The sequence below is a fragment of the Aquila chrysaetos genome, chromosome 6 (assembly GCF_900496995.4).
Source record: "Aquila chrysaetos chrysaetos chromosome 6, bAquChr1.4, whole genome shotgun sequence".
Taxonomy (NCBI): Eukaryota; Metazoa; Chordata; class Aves; order Accipitriformes; family Accipitridae; genus Aquila; species Aquila chrysaetos.
Genome location: NC_044009.1, coordinates 4,877,983 through 4,903,383, shown reverse-complemented (window position 1 = coordinate 4,903,383; position 25,401 = coordinate 4,877,983). Strand labels below are relative to the sequence as shown.

At 44.8% G+C, this 25,401-nt stretch overlaps 1 long non-coding RNA gene across 1 annotated transcript in view; it reads left to right on the top strand.

The window, feature by feature from the left end:
- LOC115342952 overlaps positions 1-25,401 on the top strand; it is a 36,561-nt gene that overhangs the window by 4,128 nt on the left and 7,032 nt on the right. The window contains exons 3-10 of the long non-coding RNA XR_005932688.1: positions 15,086-15,213; positions 16,871-17,108; positions 18,306-18,402; positions 18,827-19,041; positions 20,156-20,274; positions 20,880-21,083; positions 21,286-21,544; positions 24,884-24,981. This is a non-coding gene — a long non-coding RNA (uncharacterized LOC115342952). The remainder of the gene's footprint in view (positions 1-15,085; positions 15,214-16,870; positions 17,109-18,305; positions 18,403-18,826; positions 19,042-20,155; positions 20,275-20,879; positions 21,084-21,285; positions 21,545-24,883; positions 24,982-25,401) is intronic.

The following is a 25,401-nucleotide window of genomic DNA, read 5'->3' as shown; positions in this document are numbered from 1 at the left end:
AAAAAAGCCCCAAACCAGAATTAAACCCACTAAAATTACTTGTCAGGAGCTCTGGGTTTGCATGATCTCTGCCGCTGATTTTCCAAGCAGGTGGTGGGTTTTTAATGCCTTTAGGCTGGTGCAGTTGTGCTGCAGTCCGAGCCCTGTGCTAAGCTGCAGAGCCTTTGCAGGAGTGCACCAGGACGCGCTGCCTAGCTGCTGATGCAGTACTTCGGGAAAGGAAAGTTCCTGCATCTCCCCTCCTTTCCCCTTCCCTTGACGCTTCTCAGCTTGTCTCCCCACTCTCGCTCCTTCTCAACCCCCCCCCCCCCAAAAAAAAAAAAAAGAAACTGGGGGTTGTGTGGCAGGATAGAGGAGGACGAAGGAGAAATTGGACACTGCAGCTTTAAGAGTGCAGTAGTGCCAGAGCTTTTCTCCTTCAAGTGATCTGCAAAGCAGCAGCCTTAGCCAGGGATTCCCCTTTTCGTGGTAGTCCTGAGCTCTCCGGAGCTGCCAGCTGGAATCAGGGTTTTTGCAGCCCCAACTGACTTGCCTTTACCTCTGATTTTTAAGCAATCCGTTAAAAAACAGTTGTTTCTTGAAATGTCCGGACTCAGACCTCAGCTTCAGCACCCTTCTCCCAAAAGACCATGTCGCTGTGTGCTTGTATCTGCTGAACTGAGCTTAAAAAGTGTGTTTTATGAATCTAAGAAAAGTGGTCTCCTGACCTCCAAGCATTAATACCTTTCTACAGCCTTCAAAAGTTGAATTGGCATGGAAAATGTGTTAGCACAGCCTTTTCCTGCACAAGTTTAACTTGCATTTTCTGGAGAAATGTGCAGTCTGAACACAATTTGTTAATGGCATGAGGACTGAATTTTTAACTATCAAGTGGAAAAAAAAATCACTTGGACATAAATGTCTGCTAGCAACTTGCATTTTCCTAGTGTAAAAATATCTGTGTTAATTGAAATGTAGCTTCTTACCAATTCCAGAGTCTTCGCAACTGTATGAATGAATGGGGCAAGGGGAAAAATGCAGTTTGAGCAATTACCAATTCTGTTGAAATAGCAGTGAAGTCAGCTGTGCTGAAATCCCTGTAGATATGGATTTCATATTATGTGTCTGGGGGCGAGGGCAGGGGGAAGCTACTCAGCAGTCAGTTCTTACAGCACATACCAAGTTAGATCCTTGCTGCTGCTCTGGAGTTGATGCTGGATGACATTAGCAGCATCTGAAATGACTAAATATTTGACTTCCCTATTTTAGTGATGTCTCTTGACACCAGGAAGGGTGTTCTTTTCCCTACTGAGGCTGAGGCAATTACTTGTGTCTGCAACTTTATTTGAGAGTAGTAGTGTATGTTTACATTGATTAGATCTGTAATTGTGGTGGCTTTTTTATCGCGTGCTTGCACAAGGAGTAAGGACAGTCAGTCAGATCTGTAGGAAAGGTAAGTGTTATCCTCATCACAGAGGAGGGGAACTGGGACCAAAGCTTGATCTGTCAAGGTCACACAGTGCAAGCTGATGGTAGAGGCAAGCCCCTAGGCAACCTCAACTGCAAAGTTGTTCTTTTAAATTCAGTGAAACTTTCAGATCTTCCATCAGATGTATTGCTGGCCCCAAGTCTTGAAGACACAAAGGGAGTCATAGATGTAAGGATGAAACCTTGAATTTTGCATGATGTAAATCACAAGTTAAAGTAACTGAAACTCAAGTGTTCGTGATGCAGATTTTATGCAGCCTAATACTATGTTACTTCTGTTTTCCTTACATCATCATACTAATGAGCAAAGAGACTTAAGTTCATTTGTAAAGTACTTATGCATAAGTTTGTGGCATTTATGAAGAACCACTCTAATTAGTGGAATAGCAACAAAATAGAAGTAACTGAGTTAACACCAGGCTTGATGTAAATCACCAAGTGATAATAAATGTGACAGGGTGTTCCAACATATGGGCATTGTGGAAGAGTAATCAGCGTAAAAGCATGTTGGTCTCTGCCTTAAGAAAAAAAACCCAACTGCTCTAAAATTGAACAGATTTCACCAAAGGTGGTACAAGTGGTGAAAGCATGGGAACTGCAGGGAAGCAGCTACATTCTCTGCAGTTCAGCTTTCTAGAAGTGGGCATGAGAGCCTCTTGACAGGGTTCTCTTCATGTCTCCTTGAAAAGTTGGCAAGATGACTGTCTTCCAGATACAGAAAATAAGAATGATTATAAAGGACAAAAATGAGCCACATCCAAAATTTGTGCATTTCCAATAGTAGTCCCTCTATTGAAGTGTCACCATACTGGTAATCTCCTATTCAGGTGAGGTATAACTGATTATATACTACTATAAGGGAATTAAGGGCAAAGAGCCCTTCGGTGCTGAGCAATGGGAGGAAAAGTTGCAAAAGACAAAATAATATCAGAGTGCAAGGGTTGGGAGAGGGAAAATGTACTTTGTGCTATCTGTCTTCTTACATCCTATGCTGCTCTGGCAGTTCTTGATTTGTGCACCTGGGAAGGCATCCTCAGTACACGTTAAATCTTAACTGGAGTTCCTAGCACCTCCAGTACCACCCTAAACTTCTGTGCTATGCCTACAGCAATCCAAAGTGATAGGTACCCAGATGGTGTGAATATAACGTGAGCCAGTGTAATGAAAAGCCTGAATGCATAGATTAAGCGCTTCTGAAATCTAGACTTTGCTATGTCTGGTGAAAGACCATATTTCAGCTGATTTCTTCCTTTAATGCCAGTCTCTGATCTGGAAAGCAGAGATCTTTTCCTGGCTGCCATATTGATTCTAGAGTGAGTTTTACTGTTTGGGGCTGCCTGCAGCATTTGCTCCTCCTAGAGTCTTTTTTTTTTTTTTTTTTGAGTAAGGTGTCTGGAGAAAGTACTTGTTTTATAAAATGTAACGAGTTTTTTTCTGAGTGCCTGCTCTTGGGGCTCGTGAGCTTGCACACAGATTTGCCATACCAAATTCTTTGTGGTTATAGCCAGCATTAGTACCAGAGCTTCCAATGACTCTGCTTTACCGCTTGTTTAATGAGAGGGACTTAAATTGTGGTTTGCTTATTGCTACTGACTTTTCATTACTTATTTCCAGTGGCTGGTATAGAAATGGTTAAGAAAGATTGGGTCAAATGACAGCATGTATTTTTGGAGAAGGTCATGGATTCTATGCCTGGTGCCCCACTGCAAAAGGCACATATCCTTTAAATATCTGGATATGCCTACAGTTTGTTTTAACTCTTGCCTTTGGTGCTGTTAAGGCAAGCGTAGTGCCGTGCAACAGCAGGCTGTATGCTAGGCTGTAGGGTTCTGGCTTATTTCCAAATTAACGTGCTGCTTCTTCCCTCCCCCCCCCCAAATGAATTACATAGTCCATGGATATTATCTAGCACTGCAGCAAACTCACAGGTTGTAGGTTTCTTTCTTCCAAGAAGTCTGGTTTTATGAGTGAAGAAATACAGAAGCGATAGGAGGAAGGGTCTCTTATACAAAGTGGAATTTAAAAATTGCTACTGGGCCCCAATTGGAGGGTCGTTGGTAATGCCTGATCCTGTGAGGAATCGGGACGAGATGCTTTCCTTTCCTGAATAATGTAAAGCATTTAACAGTTTTGCCCATTTTCCTGCTGAACTGAAACATTTGGATTGGGGCAAGTGAGAGAGGCTACTTCTTGCAAAACCTCTGCAGGTTCTTCTAGTTGGCTCTTTCACTGCAGAATCCAGAGTGATCGGGAGTGCAAGGGGTGGGGGAAATTATTGGCTCCGTTGTGTGATGTGATGCACCAAGGTATTTAAAAAGCTTTACCAGCTGCTGTAAATTGCTTTCTGCCCATCCCCGTCTGACACGTGAACACAAGAATTCCCACGTGCCAAGAATCTTAATGTTTTTTCTTCTACCTCTATGCCTGGGCATAAATGTCCTTAAGATGTAATTTTTCCAGCTCAGCCTTTAGAATTTCTAATTACGCTGGGAGAGCTAAGCTACAGCGGGGTTGCCATTCGGCTACCCTTCTTGTGCCTTTCCCCTGCTTTTCAGACAACTGATCTTTTGAGAAGGAAGAGTCCCTACTGCTGAGTGAGGAAGAACTAAAATTTGGCAAATCTAAATGGGTTTTAATTTGCATCAATATTCTGCAGCAAATAACTGTGTACATTTATAAACAGAGGACAAAACTTACCTCATTTTAAAAGCTTACTTGTGGTGAATAGAAAGTACTCTGCTCTTGTCTTAAAGAAAACAAAATCAAGCGAGGATGTGCTAATTGAAGATGCCCTATGCTTGGTTTAGCAGCAGCAGTTGTGTTGAATCCTGTGCAAACAAAGTAAGGTCCCTGCCCCAGAAAGCTCACAGACAAGAGCCTATTACATTGAAGAAAAGGTTGGAAATGGCCTTGAACTAGCTGTTGACCTTGAATTGTTGGGGAAATTTTTAGGTTTAAAATATCAGTGGATTGTAATTTAGCATCAGTCATAAGTCCTTTGCCAGTCCTGTCATTCAAAAAAGGTGGAGAGTTGGCCAATTATGTACAAATTGATTAAACAAAAAGAATTATGTGGAGAGCCATTTTAATTTTGAAGGTCACTGTCAGGCGGGGGATAGCAGGAGAGAAAGTTGCTGGTGGAAGTCATCCCTAAGGTGCTGCGTTTTGGCTCCTGTGGAGCTCCCAATCTCTGAAATGTTTCCCCACACATACCTTCTCCCCGGGGGATACCTGAGAGTACCTTTACGTATAGTAAAGAACACACTTTTTTTTGACAGAAGTCACGGTGGTGCTAATGCAGCAGCATTGTCTGTGGCAGAACATGCAACGTTAACCTGTCTGCCTTGCACAGTTTGTAGAAGTGCCTGAGAGTACCTGCCGTGCTTCAGAGAGCAACATTTGAAACGCTCCAGGCAAAGAGGGGCCTGAAGAAAATACCCTTGAACTGAAGGGCAGGAGGAAACTGGTCACTGAAGCCGATCTTGGAATTAACCCGGACTGTGGAAAAGCGTGCAAGTTAGAACACTGGGTTGCAGTCCTGAGGAGACAGACCTTGGGCTGAATACCAGCAAATATTCCTAGCTCTGAGGCTGCCTTGCCTATATAGCTGGTAAAATCAGCGTGCCTCAGGGCAGAGGCAAAAGTGCTCTGCAGAGAAGCTGTATATATTGCTTATGGCACGCAGAGGGTAAAACTAGGCAGGATCCTTGTGTATCCTGGAGGAGTTTAAAGGAAGGGTGGTACAAATAAAACCTGCTCCTCCTTGGAGGCTCAGTCCTATAGACAGGCTAGGCAGTTATTCAGGGTCCGATTACCAAGTATCAGCTGGTGTGCCTTGGGTAGATGGGGGAGAAGCGAAGAGGAGGGAACACTTTGTGGTTTGCTGGCAAGTCACCCGCTCTTTGATGCACTGCAGCAAAAGCCCTGTCTGAAAACTCTTCGGCAAAGAAGGACATTGCAGGGAAAGGGGAGGGGGGGGGACGACGACGGACGGACGGCACACGACTGAAAGATGCTGCTGCAAGTGCTGTGACAGCCAACCCCTGTACTCTTGCTCCCCCCCCCCCCCCCCAATCATTTAGCAATTGAGTTGGCCAAGTCCAATGCCTTATGCCTGTTAGTAGAATGCAGTGTCCTTTTCCTGGATGTCCTTCAATTGCAATGAGGGATGGTACTGCATGTAGACATGTCCCCAGGGGCTTATTGTAACAATTCAGGTAACGGTCATGATGAGGAAGCGGCAAGGCTCCGGTAGGCGAATTGAACTTGGGTGACAAGCCACCACTGCAGCATCCGCTCTGCAGTTGCCTCAGCCGGGATGTTCTAATGTTCTGGGGACTAAAATGACAGATGTAGCGCATTATGTAGCAGCACTGTTGATGGAAAGGAAGTGTAGACCAAAGAAATGGATAACTGCTGATGCAGTGCAGCTGATGCTGGGATTATTGTTGTTGCAGCACGCGCGAGGTATCTGGACTGTACCCCGAGGCAAACAGTAAGATGAAGGGCAGTTCATGCATCTTATCTGCTAGGAATTAAAGCTCTTTAATTGGTAATAGCCTTTTTTTGGCCCCCCAACAAATATACTGTTGCTGCAGAGGAAGACTGCAACCCGCAGGCCGCCGTGTCAGATGATCTGTTCTGCCCCTCTTAGGAGAATTACACCCCAAGTGGCAACCCAAGAGTGGAAGAAGACTCCACTGGTCTATGGGCCAGGTGCAGGGCTGCTGGCCGCGGTCTGCCACGGGCTCGGAGGAGTGCTCTTAAAGGGGGTCTCCTGCTACGCTGCTTCCAAGCTGGACCTCTTGGCAGCACAACCTGCTAGCCGAGCAGAATTTGGCCACCTTGCTCTGGAAGGAGTTGCAAGAGGGTTTGGTAAGGCTTTTTAACTTTGTGTCTCAAAGTTAATCTGTTAGTTTAACTCCTTATACTAGGGTCGTAATACTGAGGTGGAGGAGAGGGGACACTTGCTTAGATTACCTCATAGGCAGTTTCTTGTGGTGCTAGTGAACTGATAGTTTATCATTGGAGAAGCAAAGTTCGCAGGAGGCCTCAGATGCGGAAAAAGCTTGCAGTGGTAAATTGTTTCTATTCTGACCATTCCTGTCTAACACACAAGTTGAATCCGTTGTGATGAATGTGTTTCTGTTGGTAGGTAGCATTCATGATATTACTATTTAGCTGATGTTTATTTTCAGACTCTCTATTTTAAGAAACTGACTCGGATTTACATTTGATGAGTGTTTCTGGTAACAAAGCTCTTAACTTGGAGCCATGTTACTGGCAATGTTGGTGCGTTTAGTTGTATAAACAACTTGTGTGGCACAACATCTAAAAACAGCCACTTGAACTGCGAACATGGAACCGGCATTTGCGTGCCTGCGCAGCTTGATTTAAAGCTGGACTTGTTTGCCATGTTCTCCTCGTATGTCCTGAAGAGCTGTGGTAGCAGCCAGGAGGGATGTGGAGACCTCTGCCTGCGTGTTTTCCAAAGCTTTGGATTGCTGCAGTTCTGTTCTTGATGACTGCTCTGTGCAGTGCCATCTCAATGGGTTCCAAGCTGCTTTTTACTAGGCAGGAACAGGCAGGGAGTTTGGAGAAGGATGGATTAGGAAAAGTATTTCTTTCCATGGCAGCCATTTCAAGAGGAATCAAGGGGTTGCAGCAGTGGTAGAGAAAGCGTGGCCAGGCTAACAGAGCTGTCGGTTTTCCGCTGGCCTTGCACTGTTCCTTGGGTGCAAAGGCAGATGCTTGCTGCTGCATTGGCTTCCCTCCCTAAGCAGCTCTGCGTGTGAAGCAACTGAACTTGACCCCTTTTCTCGCTGAAACCTCTGTTGGTTCCACAGACGTGAAGCCTGCAGCAAAATGAAAATACCCGCAGTCTGTTGGGCATTGGGCCGGGGCGGGGTGGGGAGAAAGCTGACAGCAAAAAGCCCAGTTCTTTTAAACTGATTGACCAAGTGACCCTTTGTCTCCACCTGTGAACTAGTAGGGAAAATGCGATGAGCTTCTCCCAGATGCCTCTGAAGGAGACTCTTCCATCTGTACACCCCTCCTTGCTGCTGCAGCCCTGTGACCTTGTGCGCCTGCAGAGGCCCTTGCTGGGGGATGTCTCTCCACTAGCACTTGAGGTTAGAGGAGGACAGGCTACCTGGTTCCCAGGACGAGGTGTCCCTTCTGCTGACTGCCTGACTCCCAGCAGAGGGAGGCAGAAGCACACCAAGTTGCAGTCGTGCAGCCACCTCACCAAGAAGGCAGGCATTTCTCTTGCTGCTTAATAGTAAAGCCTTTGAGTAGCAGGGAATTGCTACCTGTAATTGCACCAGCTAATCCTACTAGCAAGCTCTGTCCTTCACCTTAGGTACTATTCTTAGTTCAGTCCCTACTGGATTCTTGACAGAGCAAATGCTAAGGCTTGGTCTGTGCCTTTGGAGAGATTAGTTGAATGAGTGAATTGGGAAGCATCTTCCCTCTCTTTAAGAGGCAAAGCCATGCAAGAGATTGATGGACACCCTGTTTTTCTGAGGGAGGTAAGTCAAATACTGGTGGAAATGCTAAGAAAGCCGTGGCAATGCTGATGGGTGAACTTGGTGAACTGTAGCTAGCCCTAACTCTGCCCGAGGGAGCGAACTGAAAGACTGGTTTCTTGTGACTCTCTGCTCTTATGAGCTTAGTACAAAAGTTTGTCTTTTGTCTCGCCTTTCTTATCTGAAGGTAGGTATCCAGCTCGCTGCTCTTTATTTGTTCCATCAACTGATAGGCAGAATCTCTGTGCCATCCAGGCCCTGCTCTTGTGAGTGGGTGTGACATTGGGGAGGAATGACGCAGTCCAGGAGGAGATTAATGGCTGTTTGAAGAGGTGTCTGCTTCTCAGACAGCTAATGTGACAGCTGTGTCCTCTGTAGCATTCTTTTCCTGGAGACTACAGGGACAAGTTTTTGCATTGCAGAAAAGAAGTAGAATACGTCAAAGTGCCTCAACTTTGGGCTTTTGCAGCCTAGTGAACCAGCGTGTCTCAGTCTGTCAGTGGTAGAATTCCTTTCTAACAGGGCAGTTGCAAACCATGTCAGTGTGTTGAGGTGTACCTGCACCTGGCAGTTATTGCTGGATGCCATCTCCTGTGCAGCATGGAGATCTGGGGTGTGCATGTCCTTACTTCAGTTTCTGTCTGGTCAGGAAGGAGAGAGAATCTTAACAAGAAAGAAAAATCCTGATCTTGCAACTGGTACATGTCTGAGCAAGGCCAAACAGGCTATCAGAGTGAATAAGGCACTTGAGTTTGAGCAGTCAGGTATTTCAGTCATTGCTGGAAACATACTCAGTTGCCTGGAACATCATCCCTTGCTCTGTGCTTGAATTAGTATGGTTCCTTATGCTAATCGCTTCGCTTCCTTTTCCTGTTTCTGCAAAAAGGGGAAATGTTCACAGGCTGTTGTACCCACAGAATGGTTCGGGAAAGAATTTGCCAGCATTCTTGGAGACCAGGAGCTTCTGGGAAATGACACTTTTGGCGATGCCTAACGAGGGTTTTGGCTATTTAGACAGAAGCAGCGCAGGAAACAGAACTGGACCTGAGTTGCTGTGCGCTGATGAGGGAGGCTAATTAGCATGTGGTATGCAGGGGTAGCTGTAGACCATTACCTGTGAGGTGGTCTTTCCTTATATCTTAAGGTATTTCTCCCCTCTTGGGCAAAATATGCCTTCACAAATCCTCAGAAGTGCTTACTGATACATCTGTTTATTTTATTGCCTCTACCATCTTCACTGATTACTTTTCTCTTCAAACACAGCACCTCTGTCTGGAAATTGTGGTGTGATATAAACATAGCCAGACAGCTGCCAGCAGCGTGGGCCATACGGGTTCCCTGACAGCCTGCCAGCCGTGCAGGGATTTGGGAAGGCTCGCCGAACTCTGCAGAGACTCATGTCTCAGGGCTTTTCTGTTCTCGTTGCCAGATCTTCAGCAGTCTTTCCAGTTACTCTCTCCTTAAATGTGAAGCAAAAGGGAAGCCCAGCATTGACAGGTATACTTGCAGAATGTGACGGCTAAAGAACAATCTAAATGCTACAGAAACTAGGTTCAGGATTAGAAAGATCTGGGTCCTTCATGTGTGCGCGAAAGTGGCAACTCAGATTTGCAAGATGAATGGGAGCACCAATAATTTAGCAACCCAAGCATTTGCTGAGTAGCAGTACGCTCACTGATGCTAGTCACTTTGCTCTGTGTTTACACCTATGCAACTGAAGAGACTTGGTCCCCATCTCATTAGCTGTAATTAGCTTCTACAAAGTATGCATGTACAGGCATGTGCATTTGCAGCAGTCTTGCCAGAAGACAGTCTAAGGAGAAAGGAGGAGAGCTCTAGAGAAGCTGAGGAGAGCTGGACCTGTATCTGAGTTTTCAAGTCGGTGAGTCCATGTGCTCCTCTAGCAGCCTGAGAACCTCCCTTATGCTTATGTTCAAGTTCCAGCTGGTTAATGTGTCTTAGTCTCCAGCCCTTGTCCATTTAGTTGCTGCAAGTAAAAACTTCAGCAGAGAGCTAGCTGCAAGAGTGAAGTCATGAAATGCTTAGACCCCAATCATGTTATCTCAAGTTAAGTTGGTGGATGAAACGTGCCTTCGTACTCTTAGACTATAGCATATAAGAGGTAGCTGATTTGGGCTAACGTTCCCTCAGTGTGAGCTGATATTTGTTGTGTTAACTCCTGTTAACACAGGCTATGAGCTTGTACACACGGACAGTTAATCCAGCTCTGCTGAAGCATGGCATTCCCTTAGCTAAGCTAAGGGAACTTGTTCAAACATATGACGCTGTGGTTGGATGCCTTCCACATTTGCTTGCTGCTAAAGTTTCCCAGCTTAGACGCTAACCAAGGTATTTCCACAATGGAAGATGTAAAACAGGTTATTGAGGTTTGTCAGGTTGGTATGAAGACCTTGGGCTACGTTTCAGCCATGTTTTACTTGGCCTCTAAGAAACACTCATGATACAAGGTAAAAGGGCCTGTTGAATACGCACAAGCTATTTATATAATAAATACAACCATGAACACAATAACCGGTGTTGTACATACAATATTTCTGTTCATCGTTAAGAGGCCACTTTGCTGCAATTAAGGTAACTGGATCCTCTGCTCGTTACAGGTGGATAGCTACAAAGTCCTCTGCTTATCTGCCCTGGCAAAAGAGATCTGGAAACACGTACTTTGGGGAAAGCCTGATTTTTTTTCCTGTTTACCAAGAATTTTGCCATCTATGTGTTAAAGTGATGGTTTTTGAGGGGAGAGAAGTCACGTATTAGTGACTTGTGACTGACAGTTTGCATAAGTGTTCATGAATCTGCCTCCACAGTAGTACCATTGAGGGGAAAGGGTTGGAATGGATGGGAAGTAGTTGGGGACTTAAAAAAGGCACCGAGACTGCTGTTTTCCTCCACGTTATTTGAGAATACTCTTTTACACTTGGTGGGTGAAGTGGTAACTTGGTGTCATGATGTCTTGGCTGCAGGGTGGAGATCGACAAGCTGACACTCAGTGAAGATGGTAGGTGATTTTTCTGTGCATATGTATGTCTCATCTGGCATTAAAACCTACTGCTAATAGCTGTACACAATACAAGTTTTTAACTAGTGCATGATACTGTGATTAAGGATAACCGTCAAGGTAAAATGTGAGTTCAAGTAAATTCACATTCAGATCATAGGTCCATAGAGTTTGAGGACAGAAGGGATCTACTAAAGGAATCTTGACTACTAAGCGTTGATAATTAATTCAGTCTACTAGATTGCTGGGCTGAACCAGAATGTCAGAAAGGTGATTCACTTTGATTTGAAGATAAAATAATCTACCATTTGCCCAGATACTGAATTTCAGTCCCTAATGCGGTTTCTCTGCTTAGTTTAAGCTGAACTTCTGGCGTTGGCTTTTAGCCACTGGCTCTTCTGCCTCCCTCTGCTGCTGTAAAGAACAAGGAGCAGCATCCAGCATTTCTCTTGGGGAAGAGCTTCCTACCCTGTAATCAGGTTAGGTCTGAACGCAGCTTGGTTTAACAATAAGGGCACTATCAGTGAGACCAGTTCAAGTGCTCCCCAAGTGTCAGTAAAGCCCTAAACACCCAGCAAGAGAGTAAGCTGAGCTGAAATTACAGCAAGAGTAGCTCAGCTGCTAATTGCTGTTTCTATGCTCTGGAGAGCTTTCTTCAGTGAGACCCATCCTTAATGAATTTTGGTGGATGGGATCATGGTTTTGAAGTGGTGACACCTCATGCAGGCTAAAGGCAGCAGTTGCCCCATGTATGGCAGGATGCCAGTCGTGCAAAAATACTGTTCAGTCCTGGTGCCAGCATGCCTGTAGGAAGCCTTGGATTGCTGGCTTCCAAATGTGTGCACTTAACAAGGTCATTCAGCTTAATTTTTCTGCTCAACTGTGAAGTGTCTCAGTTGTCTGGGAAATGACAAAAATCCGCTTGTTCCTGTGGTGGTTGTGCACAACAGTGAGCAGGAGCGTATTTCCCACCGTTAAATCTGCTTGGGGTCTGTCAGGCTAATACCCACCCGTGCTTGGCCAATCTCAAGCGTTTGGCTTCAAACTCTGCTTTATAAAGGGAGGTTCCAGGCATGCCCTAACCTGTGGTGATAACATAAGGCCAACCCGAAGGAATCCACGCGCTGTGTATGTGTAAGTGTGGAGACTGGCATGGTCACAGGTGCACACCTGGGGAGCCTCCTCTTGTGCGGTGGCCTTCGTGCTGGAGAGCATCGCTGATCGGGCAAGCAGCAATGCTGCACGTTGCAAGGACGTACGGCTGCTCTGGGCTGAAGAGGGTGGGCGGATCGCGAAGCCCAGAGTGAGTGGGGAAAGGAACTAATTTCATGCACACGAGTAGAAATTCATCCAAGCTGTCCCTACGCAACCTGGTTGCTTCGGGCCACCTTTCATCTTCCTAGTCATCGTTCGCTTTTATGCCGTGTTGGGAGACACGTTCATTTTACCCTGGCTTTTTCTGCTCTTCAGGGCCGGAGCATGATCTAAGAGGAGCCCTGCAATATATATAGAGAAAAAGAAGGCAGCTCGGAGAAGCGATGGACATAGGAACAAATCCAGCAGCAGTAGAAACACGCAGTTTAACGGGCCTTCTCTCACCCAGGTCTGTGTGGGTAGAGGATAGCTGAGTCACTGACTCCATTTCTCCTCCTCTGTAACAGGCTTTCTCAGTTCAGTGCCAGAGGACCTCTTTGGCACGTCTCTTCGCTTGGCTAGCCCAAATGCTGGTTGTCAAAATGGCTGTAGTCGCTTAGCCTGTGTGGTGGTGTCCATTGTTGGCCTGCACTAGGGTGAATGTATAACTGTACAAGTTCCACCACAAAAAAATTAAAGATCTCTCTCTGGAAAGAGGCCTGCTTGATCTCTTGAGCAATGTCAGAGCTGTGCTGCAGTATACTAGCCCAGTGTGACCAATGCATATACACATTTCATACAGTCACTCTTCAGAAGTTGCTCGGGTATCTTGACTATTGCTTTCTGTTTGGATGGCTTATCAAAACCAGCCCTTACTGAACAGTGACTCTTACTAGGTGGGGGGCACTTGATGTTTTGTGTAAACTTAAGTGTTTGTAGCACTTCCTAAGTTAGGGATACAGTCAGTTGCCACTTGTGGCTACCTCAGCAAGTAACCTCTTGTTATTTCTTATATAAACCGTGGAAACTATTAGCTTAAAGGCAGAGAAAATTTGCCATCTGCGTTGAACCTGGTTTGTACGCTTCCTCTTGTATTTTAATGTAGTAGCTTTTACATTTGCTTCCTGTATAAACTGAAGTGCAGAGACTCGAGAAGACCGGAGTCTTGAAATTTTTGTTATTTGTACCAAATCAGCCGACCTCTGCATCAAACTCTGAATTCATATTAGGAGGAGGGAGTTGTGAAGGATGCTGGGTGGGAAAATTATGGGATTTCCTGGGGTGCAGAGAGCTCTCCGCTGTCTCGTGGAAAAGAAAGGCTGCTCAGGAGTTGGTTTTGGGGTTTTTTATTGTTTTATTTAGAAGCTGTCAGTTTAGAAGTTTGAGTAAGGTGGAAACCTCGGTCTCGTGAAGTAGGAGAGCCCTGATGAATTGTATGAGCAAATGCCGAACTGGCCCTTTTTGCTGCCTGTTGCTGTTAACGCTGTTCAACGCCTCACACCCCTTTCCAGGGGGACTCTGCTCTGCATCCTTCCCAAGTGGAAGACATGGGGAGTGAAGGGCTCATCCCCTTGTAGTACAAACTCAGGGAACTCTATGCATAAGGCTAGTTTATTTTAAAAATATTTTTATGGAAATCCATTTAGAAAACAAAAGAAAAAGAATGCATTGGAGCTGTCAGAGGTATTCCACTCCCCCGTCACGCTGTGCATCCTGACCCCTTTTTCTTCCCCCGGCTGCATCTTCACATCACGGCAGGGAAGCAAGGGCACTTGGAGGAAAGCAGAGGAGGGAAGTGCCATTTGCTGCTGCAGCATGGGGACAGCCTCAATATAAGTTAGCCGGATCTCTGTGCACACTGGAAACTTCAGAGGGTCTCTGTTAGTTGTTGGTTGAAAAAATGCTGTAGAATTGGGTGGCCTGTATAGAAGTCTGTTTAAAAAGCAAAAAAGCCCAAACCTGCAAGCTTGATTTAATTTTGTGCAGGTTTTTTTTTTTTTTTTTTTTTAATGTTATCCTGGATAGATTTAATGGGCCAAATTCTTTACTTTCTCAAGTAGGTAATAGTGGAGTGCTCCAGTAAGGCAGCAGGGTTGCTCTGAGCTTGTGCTGCGCCGAAATTGGAATCTGGCCCTGCAGCTTTATTAAGAAAAGTGAATGTGAACACTCACTGTTACAAAGGAAAGGAAAAATATCTGCATTGTGTGAGTGGGGAGGAGGCTGCTGCAGTTCTGTCTCTGAAGGGCTCGTTATTAATTAGCTGTGTGCACAATAAGTGCTTCTCTGGAGAATGAATGAGGTGCCTTAGCCTCCCTCCGCAACCCTACGGTTTGTAACAAAATTAGCGGCGGGGAGAGAGGAGGGAGCGTATTTGGGATGGGTGGACTTAAGCTGCGTGGACTGGTGGGAAGAAAGGCTCCAGCCCCTGCCGGATGGGTTTGACGGTGTGTGCGTTTCAAACCTGGGGTCCTGCGCCGGTGGGTTTTTGATGTCATTGCTGCAGCATCTCTCTCAGTTGCCAGTCCGCTTTTTCCCATTCCCGGAGCCTCAGATGCGATTGCAAAGTTGTGGCTTACATTCCTTTGCCGGGAAGAATGCGGGAGCAATCCCGCATTCCCCCCTAACGTGGGCTTCTTTCGGTGAAATAGGTTAAGCTGAGCCCCGGCACAAGTGTGCTGAAGTTGAAGCGCTCCCGTTCGGTGTCTTTCAGCCTCACTGAAATCAGTGGTGTCGCCCCGGAAAAAAAAACCGAGGTGCCGCGTTGTCACAGATGGATGTGCGCTGACCTCTCCCCGCAGCCTGCCCCGGCTGTCTGTGGTACCTAGCTCCGACATCCAGAGGGCTGGCTTCTCTCCTAACCGGGCAGGCTCAGGAAGAGGCTTTATTTGGGCTTGTCTGGGCTTGTTCAGGCCTGAGCCTGCCTTTGTCTTTGCGATCACAGGGATCCGGGGGGATCAGAGAGGATCTGCCTCTGCAGATTTGCAGCTGCTCTGCTGACAAGACCTCCTTGAGAGAGCCCGGCAGCAATCTGCTAAACTTGAGCCTTTCTGACCTTCTCTGTCTCCTCAGGTAAGCGCAGCCTGTGTGTGTTTGTACTTGTGCCTGCAGATGTACTGTATGTATCTGAGCGTGTCATACTCTCTGTCAGCTTTTCCGCACAGCCTGTTTGCGTCCGAGCGGGGCTGTGGAAGGTGGTGGGTCTCTGCAAAAATGTACAGCTAGGTAAGCTTTCAGTGGTCTTGAAAGTCATGTAGGAGAAGGTTACATACAGTAACTGCCCTTGCTCGGCTGTCCTGTTGGGCTAGAGGGTGTTTCCTTTTGCTTTTTTTTTTTTTCCCCCTCTCCTCTTCTTTAGCCCCCTTTCTTCAAGCTCTTCATACACAAATGCATGTTGGAGTTTGGGGATACCGGTGGGAGTCTAGTTTTTGAGGGGTCCCAGAAAGTAATAGCACCCAAAAAAGCAGCTGTGTGCTCTCACTATCCGAATGTGCTGCAGCTGTACAGGGAAAGCTGAGGATGCTACTTAGCAGCTTGAGTCTAGTGAGCAGTAAGTGATTCTGGTGAGTGAGTTTGTCTGGTTTCTACATCCAGGAGACAAGGTAACTGAATTCATGTGGTATTAGCCACTCCGTGGCTCATTGTCATGTCTAGCATTTACGTAGGAGAACGTGGAAGCTGAATGCTTAATTCTTTTTGCAAGGAGCTGGCAGCTATTCCCCTCTATTGCTACACTTACGATGGAGAGGACAGTTTGTGCTATTACCAGTGTTGTTACCTGGCTCGGCACGTTGCCTCCACATTCATTTTGTAGTGGAAAGGATAAATAATATAGCTTAGATGCTGGTATCACCTGATGCTCGTGTGGGGGAAGAAAGCTCTGTTACGCTGTGTTTAGCTTTGTTCCCCGCTGCCCCTGTTCAGTCTTCCTGAACACTGGCAAAGTGAAGCTTGGCTTTACCTGCATCTGGGTGCCCTGTGCATCACTCACCTACTTATCATGAGGTTTCAGGTGTCTGTGCAGACCTCCAGTGGGATTATCTATTTTCCAGATAACTGTAGGAGCCGGGCCTTTCCATTACTTAGGAAGGGCTAGGTCAGATAAGAATTGAAAAAGACACTAGGAGTCATTTCAGATCAGAGGTTGGTAAGTACCAGTCCATTAGAGCTAATTGGCTACACCAGCCCAGATCTGGGCTCAGGGTTTGGTGTTATTTCCCCTGCTACCTTTCAGGGGCATCTCAGCAGAGCAGGTCTGGTGAATGGATGTGAAGTTTTCATCTGTATTTTGAAGATAGGCCCGCCCGTGCTTACCTTTTATATCTGATATAAAATGTATTCATTTGTAAGCAACCTACCTCTCACCTGTACAGTCTGTTTTGATGTTTTATTAGCTGTATATATACACCAGTGTGTTTTGGAGTTTTCACCTACTCGGGCTGAGTTTGGTTGATTGTTATTGGCTTCAGAATTTTTAAGTGCTGTGAGGTTGAGGTGCTTTTTTTGTTTTGTTTAGTAGACCAGAGATGATAAGGGTTATTTTGCAGGACCTGAAAGTAAACATGTAATATTTGGTTATGATGAATGCCATTCTCTTCTAGTGACATTCTCTTCTAGTGACTACTTTGCTGCTACCATTGATGGTATTGGCAACCAGTAATGTTAAAGGTGCACCATTCCAGCAAGGAGTTATATTTGCACATGTGTTTACATTTGCAGGCAGCTGCAGGGATTTTTGGATTGGGCCTTAACCCTTTGACACTGACAGTTCCAGTGGGCACATTGGTCAGACTGCAGCTCTCCTATTCTTTGAAGAACTTTTAATCTGCAGACTAACATACCTTGTGGATGGCATTGCGTCTAGGACTCTGCTTCAGGCCTAATGAGTGCAACAAAACCATGTGCACGGTGAAACCGTTGGCTCTGGGCTCTGTGAAATGACCTGCTGAGTGTAAATTCCAAACAGGGTAAGAGGGGCAAAGGATTCTTAAATAAAGAGGCTCCTTTTTTCTTCCCTCCCACTTGCTGCCCTCTGCATCTGACCCAAGGATGCTGAGTACAGGCAGTTCTGGTGACCACACTTCTGTCTCGTCGTCTCACACTGTGTTTTGTCCCCCAAGAGAAAGTTAATTGACCTATTTTAAGTAGCTTCAGAAAGCTGAGGCACCAAAAAAAAAAAATAAAAAAAAAATTTGAAGGGTGAGTGATGTTGGAGCAGTAACATGAGGCTGAAGTCACTGCTTGGGCAACTCCACTGATTTTGGTGGAGTAATGCTAGGGATGCTTTTTGCTTTGTCCCTTTGACTCCAGACTGAGATTCTCTAAAACTAGTTTTGTGGGTTTGTGGGGCTTTTTAACATTCTTCTCACTTAAAAAGGCTGACAAAAACATATATCTGTCTAGACAGAACTATGGATAAGCTTTAGGGAGTGAGTTTGATCAGAGCAGGAAAGGAAAAACTCCTCTGAAAACAGTAGCTTATGAATTGTCTATTACTGCTAGCTGACCAGTTGTATTCCCTAATACTTTGCTCTGTTTCGATCTGATCTGTATCATGGAGGATGTACAGGCTTATAACGTAAGCGATACAATAGCAGATTTCATACCAATAATGAGAAGAGACCTTTTTTTCTCCTGACCTATTGACATCTCAGTGCATGTACCTTGTCTCAGAGCATGGGGGAACTAGGGGATTTTTAGTACAGATTTTGAAAAATCTTTTCCTTTCACTCACTTATACTACGCCCTTGGAAGAAAGCTGGTTAAATGAGAAACAAAGCATCAGTGCTTTCTTGCTGAAAAGATGTCAGTCCTTTTTACAAAACACGGTTATTTCTGCTTGTTCTTTACAGCTGGATGGAGAGGACTTCTCCTCACCAGTTTTCCTTGTATGACTGGGATCTCATTTTGAGCATATGATGTATCTTGCTAGTCCGTTTTGTAGGCAAGTCTGTGTTCCCTTGTATTTTGAAGGTAGAACACCAGTAATCTTCCAGTAACTGGTACAGACCATCTCTTAATGCAAATGGAGAGAAGTTAATAACACATGAGCCATTGTTTTCTTTCCAAAGAGACTCAGCTGAAGGGGCTTATACAACTGTCGGACTATAATTCAAGCCTTCAGTTTTATGTATTTTTTCTGTTTGCATTTGGATGTATTGTAGGAGAAGTGACCAGGCATCAAAGCTACGCCCAGCCTGTCTGAAGCAACCATCTCACTGAAATAAGAATCCTTCACCCAGTGGACAAGAGAAGGCTTTGGTAAGAGGAATTAGAGTAAGCAAATTTTATACTGCTGAAAATGGAGTCTGAATCTTTTTCACTCGAGCCTTCCTGTAGATGTTCTCCCCTGGTGATGTGGGTCTATTGTTATACCTCTTTATAAGGAAAGCAGCTAAGATGCAAGTCTCTTACCTTGTCTAGAATATTGCAGTGCACTCATGGTTAATTGAAATGCATCTTACAAGGGATGGTAATTTTTTCTTTTGCGCAGCTACATATCGCCCATGTCAAGTTTTGCTAAATGCAGGCTTTACTCGCCTCAGAAGCCACCTGAGGATGAAACTAGATGCAGGAGCGATGTCTGGCACTGTTTCAGTACAACTAACCTTGGGCAGGGGAAATGTGGGGAGGAAGGTGTGCTTCTGGGGAGCATAGGAGGGTAAGTTCCCTAGCTGTGTTGCAGGCATCCTATTCCCCTTTCATTAGCTTTGGCGTCACAGTGCGTATCTCATCTCCTTGGGCAGATAGGAAGGCCAGATAACATGCTGATAATAATCCTGATCTTCACATCTCCCTGCATGCTTTGGTGGTGCATGGTGAGCAACTCTCAGTGTAGAGGATGGTGACAACTTCAGCCAGTGGTGCGTGGGACTCTTCTGAGGTTCTCTGGCTCTTGTGGTGAGTGGCTGACTGAGCAGTAGTAGGCACCGAAATGGAAATTTCCCTAATGCAGCTCAGACAAGGGGAGAAGCTGTGCAGGCAGCAGGCCCTGTTTTGACACTTTGCCTCTTGCTTTGAGGCGAAGATGTAGAAATAGGTGGGTCTGGCCTTGGAAGAAAGGAAAGAGGCATGTCCAGAAGGAGATTCTATAAAGATCCCTCAAAGTCCTGATAAAGGAGGAGCCTGAGCTTAAAAAGCAAGAAAGGACAGAACTGCTGTGACAGTAAAATCTCTGCTGTGAATCAGCCTGGCAGCATCCTCTCTGTACCCGCAGACTGAATTGGGGGGACAGGTCAGGAACTTCTCGGGTTGGATAAACTTGTCTTTCCCAGGCCCATCTAGGCTGTAAAACCACAGGTTTTTGTTTTTTGGACTGATAACACTAGAGTAGACAGGGGGCTACTGACGGCTATGATTCTGGGTTTATGATCTATGGCTAATGCTTGCGCATTGCTTGGTTAATGAGTCATGGGTGCTTACGTGTGGCTTACAGTCCTCTGAAATCTGCAATGCACTGGACTCTGCCCAGGCCTCTCCCAAGGTACTGAATCAGCAGAACCCCTGAATAGCCTGGTGTTACTAGCTTATACGGACTGCTGCAGAGTGGACCCGGCTAGGAAAAGGGGTAGCCTTGCTTCCAGGAGCTACGGCAGCGTTGCAGTCTTGGGGCGGGCTATCCACTATGCTTTCCTGTTCTGCACAACTCACTGCTGGAAAGTAATTTTGTCTGTGGCATGTCTACACGAAAATTAATGGCGCTTACATAGATGTAGTAGCTAACTCAGCTGTTAGTAGAACTGTGAACTGTTTGTGTAAGCTCCAAAATGACGGCTCCTTAAAGACCTTCTCTGAGATGCTATATGGGGAGAACCGATGTTTATGGTATTTGACAAATGACCACAGAGCAGGTTTAACAGAACATTTTTGCTTCTGCTTAAACCTTTCGGTTCAGTCTGTGTGTTTTTTTTTAATTTAGATAAGATATGGGGAGGGAATTGTGTAAAGGGAAGAGATAACGTGCAGGAAGTTCAATGTGTGAAATAGGATGGTGCATCTGCTTTCTTGGTAACAGAAGTGCTAGGTGCTCTTCTGGCCAGTGAGACTGGACTACTTTAAAGAGCTTGCAGTTAAAGTTACGATGTTGCTGCTGGACATCTCTGATCTCATTTGGGAGAGAAGAGAGGAAAAAAGGTAATGAAAGCTTCATTAAATATTGTTATTACAAGGGGAAGAACAGAATTTACTAGAATGCGGAAGGCAGAGGGCTTTTTTTGCTTGTCTTCATGTAAAAAGAAAAATGAAATCAGAAAGAAAGGAAGAAGTTGCACTGAATCTGGCAAGAAAATGAATTGTTTAACTCTGCCGTGGAAGAAGGCATAAGTCTGGTGTACTCTGTGCAAGTACATGTTTCTCACTGCACAGCATGTGGAGAAATTCAGTAAGTGATGTGTATGTTAATTCCATGGCTTTATCTTGTTTTAATGCAGGGATTTAATATTGCTTAAGCCAGGGATATTAGCCGGGCCCACTGAGATCCCAAATGAAGATTCACTTGCGTGAGATGTGGTAGATTTTAAATATGATGCCTTTTAAGGAATGGGAGGAGACGGTTGCTCTAGATTTTCTTCATAATATCCTTAACTGTACCATGTTTTATGGAATTTTTGTGTCTGCATTTCGTGGAGTAGGTGATTGAGTGACAGACATGGCTATCCTGCAGATCTCAGTAATGTAATAACCTGAACTCCTTCCTGAATTTTCCTTGTTATACCTCAGAGCTTTTGTGCTTCTCAGAGTGCAGGAAAGTTTGTGAAGGGGAGTTACCGAGAGCAGATCTGCCTTCCGTCTGCAACATGATCCCAGGGCTACAAAACTGCTGCTGCTTTTTCACTTGTCACCTGCAATAAGATGAAGATAGCCTGTTACCCAAAGGGCTGCGTCCCTCTGAGCTGAGTGACTAGCTGAAAATCGGTAGGGTTAGGAGTGCAGCTGTCCTACAGGTAGAAATGCTGAGCAATCTCAGACTGGGACTCTATCTTTTCCCTTGTCATTCTGTCACTTACCTATCTTGCGTGATTTTTATGCCTGGCTGTCTGTGCTTTGTCGAAAGGAATTGCTAGGACTGTCTATTCTTTTCTCTCAGCTCTGCTTCCTTTTAGCCAGCCTGTGACTCACTGCAAAGGTGTCCCATTTCCTTATTAGCTGTGAGGTTGGCGGGCAGGAGTGGTGGCAGAATGTGGGGTGGAGTCGTACCTGTGTCAAGAAAGCCGGAGCTGTCTTGAGTTTGCAGTGAGTGTGAATTATGAAGCAAGTGTCTGCACCTCCCTGGAGCCTGTGCTCAGCTTGCTTTTGCGGTACATCAGGCTTAGCAGCAGAAAGCTGGGGTCGCTTGGGAGCTTAGATGGACTTCGGGTACCGCTGCCAGCTGGATCATCTCCTACCACAGAACTGTAAGAAACTGGTAAATATCTTTCCTATCTAGGATCGTGTCAATACATCTCATAAGGAAAGTTTCTGCTGTAAAAAAAAAGGCAAACAGGAGTTGTTAAGCTGCTCGTGTCCTGTATTTGGGGAATTAGGATGCTATAGGGAGTTTGGAGAAGAAAGTAACAGGAACAGGTTGATAATAACAGTGCTTAGTAAGCGTTGCCAAGAGTCATAGCCTAGAACCGTTTTCTGGCTGACTTGTTAGCATATCACAGGAGTTGCAGTAGAAAATGGGATAATACAGCACTAGTTTGAAAATTTTTGGAGAGACTAACCCAAAACCCAGGATCCACGTATCGTAGGACTTTTATCAAATCAAAGTCAGAATTTATCAAATGTATTCATATCTTAAAAAGGAAAACCTGTCTGTAAGGTTATAAGTCAGGAAAACTAACTGTATGTGGAGCAGCAAGATACTTCTTCACCCACCTGAAAGTTCATAATAGGAAAGACTGACACCTCCTTTGGGACAAAGGAGAGAATTTGTTGCTCTGCAACCACCAACTAGTGGTTTGGTATAGCTTTAAGATGTTTTTTCTCCGGGATGCCGGTTCATCCTAGTAAGCATAATAGACTCAGGTAGATATTACTTCTAATTCTATGGTTTAGAAGTAGACAGGTTTGCTTAAAACAGCCTGTATAAAAGACATTGAGCATCCTGATCTAGTTTTGAAGTTAGCCTTGTTTAAAATAGGCAGTTGAACTAGCTGATATCCAGGAGTCTCTTCCAACCTAAATCTTTCTGAAGCTTGAAAACTGTCATTTCATCTTTTTCATTCAAGCTTTCTCCTGTTGCTGAGTTTCACCCACAAATTTCACAGATGAAAATTCAGCTTTGTTTTGCCTTAAAACAGGAAGTATTTGAAGCCTTCAGTGACAGAGGATCTGTTTGCATCAGGCTTCTGGCAGGAGTTGTTCACATCTTTAGAGAAACTTTGTGTAATTCTTCAGGTACTAGCTCAAGGCTTGTGACTAGGTCGGTCATAGCTTAAAACTCCACTTGTTGACAATAGGAGGATGACACGGTGCTGGGAATGAACTTAAAATAAATGTGCTTAATTAAATGAAGCTTATGGTATCACGTATTTCAGTGATGACAAAATGATTGCTGCAGATCTTACCCGGCAGGACTTTTCGCCTCTCTTGGAATCCAGAATTTCCGTAACAGGAGAGTATTTCCATCTTCCACACCCATCAGCTTGTTGTTTTATAGTAGTGATTTCTTTATAGGCTAATTCCTCGTACTGTTACATGATCCACCAAACAACTTTTTCCTGCTGCTTTGTCACCCACAAGGTAACAGCGAGATTAAGCACAAATTTGTGTCTAGCCACTTAACCTAGCACAGGATTGCTGTGAGTTGGTGTGATTTGTGCAGACTGGGTCACCTCTCTCCAGGAAAAGTGCCCCAACAACCAACGTGAAGTGAAACAGGTCGTGTCTTATCTTTTCTCTAAAGGGAAATTTGCCTTCTGGGGGCAAACTCTGAGCCCTTAACTGGCAAATTCAACTACATGTGAATGATCACGTAAACTTCGAGTGGCACCTCTGGCCTTGAAATAGTTCTCAGGGATGCTAATACACGCTATGCTGTCATTGATGGTTTTGGTCACAATTCCCTAAAGCAGAAAGCTTTCCATAAATGCACAATCACAGTAAATTTGCTAGGTACTTGAATGAAAGAGAAGAGGAAAGGATTTGCTGTTAGGCAAGCTGCTGAAACAGAAAAGTTGCTCAGCTTATCGGCCAGCACCTTTGCAGAGGTCTCTTCTAACTCTAAACTAGCTAATTTGTTTGGTTTCCCTGTAAGACTTCAAAGCTGTTCCCAAGTCAGTCATCCCTACAAATATAGCTTCTGACCATCTAGAAATAAGAGCAAACGCCAGAGCTGGATAACTTTCTTCAGTATTGCAAATGCTTGCTTTTCCTGCAGCCACAGCAGTGAATAATCAGTTAAATGATTCTAGGTCTCTGCAGAGGGAGAGAGAGTCCCTTAGCTTTTGCTGCGTGGTTTTCAAACTGGGCTTGTAAATCTTGAAGAATCCTTGCCTGATTACCAGCTTGTTTGGACTCCACATGTAGTAAGTCCCATTGACATCTATGGAGGAGACTTGTGGATTTCTTATTTGTGGAAAAAATACACTCATGTCTATTGTCCCAGACTCCTGTAATTAAAAACTTTGAGTTGCAGCTTATATGTTCTCTCCAGGTACGTCAATAGGAAGGGTGGAGAAGGACGCTCCTACATACCTGCCTGTGATGAGATTTCATTTATACTTAATACCATGAAGACTTTTGTGCATACTAAGGAAAGATGATGATTTTGTAAGGTGACTCTGTGGTGATTTGGGAGAAAGAATTAATATCTTGTCTTATGCAACACAGTTAATGTTAGTGCAGAATAAACTCTTCATTGGTAGGATTTCTTCTACTATTATCACTATACTGTGCCTAGTACAGCAGCCCCATTCAGTTGACATCTTAGTTTGTACCATAAAAAAACATAATGAGCTGCACTAGTTTAATAGATACTGTCTAGAATTATTGAGATCTTTGGCTGCCAGGAGCAGGACTCAATGGATTAGATCCAACTGAGACAAACATTTGCATCTAAGATGCTGGCCCCTTGCAGCTGAAGGCTTCAGCAGATTTGTTTGGACCAGCTGAGTGGTACTGATGTGGCATGCTGCACTCCCTCTTTTCTACTTCGGGTGTTGGGCACATATTTTTTTGGACTGCCCTTCCTGTGAGGCTTGAATACAAGGATGGTTTTGCTGCTCCATATTCTCCCAGAGTGTTAAACAGTTTCAGTTGGAAGACTTGTTTCCTCCTTTCCTAAAGCACTAGGAATTCTTACAGGTGGCAAGCAGCAGAGGGGAGCTAAAATGATTTGAAAAATTAAAAGCAGGATCATTATCCTGCTGCATAGATAGAAGGTTGTTCCCCAAAGCATCTTTTCCCTGGCCCTGTCGTGCTTAATTTTTAGTGGCTCAAAGGAGAGTTTTACAGTTCCCAGAACAGCAATCCTGCAGTCTCATATGTCCCTGGAGAAAGATGAAAGATGAAGTAGTATCTTCCTCTTCTGTACCAGATTGTTTTGCTCTCCTATAGCTGTGCTTGTCCCTGACCTGTTAATTGCCTTTGAGATAGTCTGGTTTGTTCTGATCCTGATGGGAAATGTTGGAGGGATGATTAGGTCATTGTTTAAACAAGACAGCTAGTTCCAGAGTGGGACACGTTTTCAGGGCAGGAAGGTGGGTACTGTTGTCAAGTCTTGATTTTGATGTTTTGGAATTGTTTGCTTTTTCCTCAGGGTGAAAAGGTTACAGTCAAGAAGTGATTTGTTAATTAATTGGTGCCGTCTCCTGGGACACAGGGATTGGAGCCCTTGTTCTGTTATCACAATGCCTGGTGGGTATTATTGTTCGCTGCTACGCCGGTTTGATTTGCCGGTTTGATTGGCATGCAGTTACAGCACTTCATTTCACCTTTGTCAGTCTCCTTTAATATTATATAGAGGGCACAAGCTTTTCCCATCATCTGCACTGCCATTCTGTACAATAGAAGCCACTGAACTTTCTTTCATGACTCTTGCAATAAACCCAACAGTTTTGTCATGGGTTACTGTAAGTCTTCTGAAAAAACATATGCTCCCAAATGCTGGCCATTCTGAAGACTTGGTGGTAGCCAAGAGTTTGGGGTTTTAACATCTGCTTTTCAGTTTGAAGTGTTTCCAATTCTTGCCTTTCAGTTGGTGCTCATGCCTGTCTTTGCAGGATGACAGGTTTCTGATAACTTGTTGGAAGATGAAATATAGTTTTGCTGTGAACA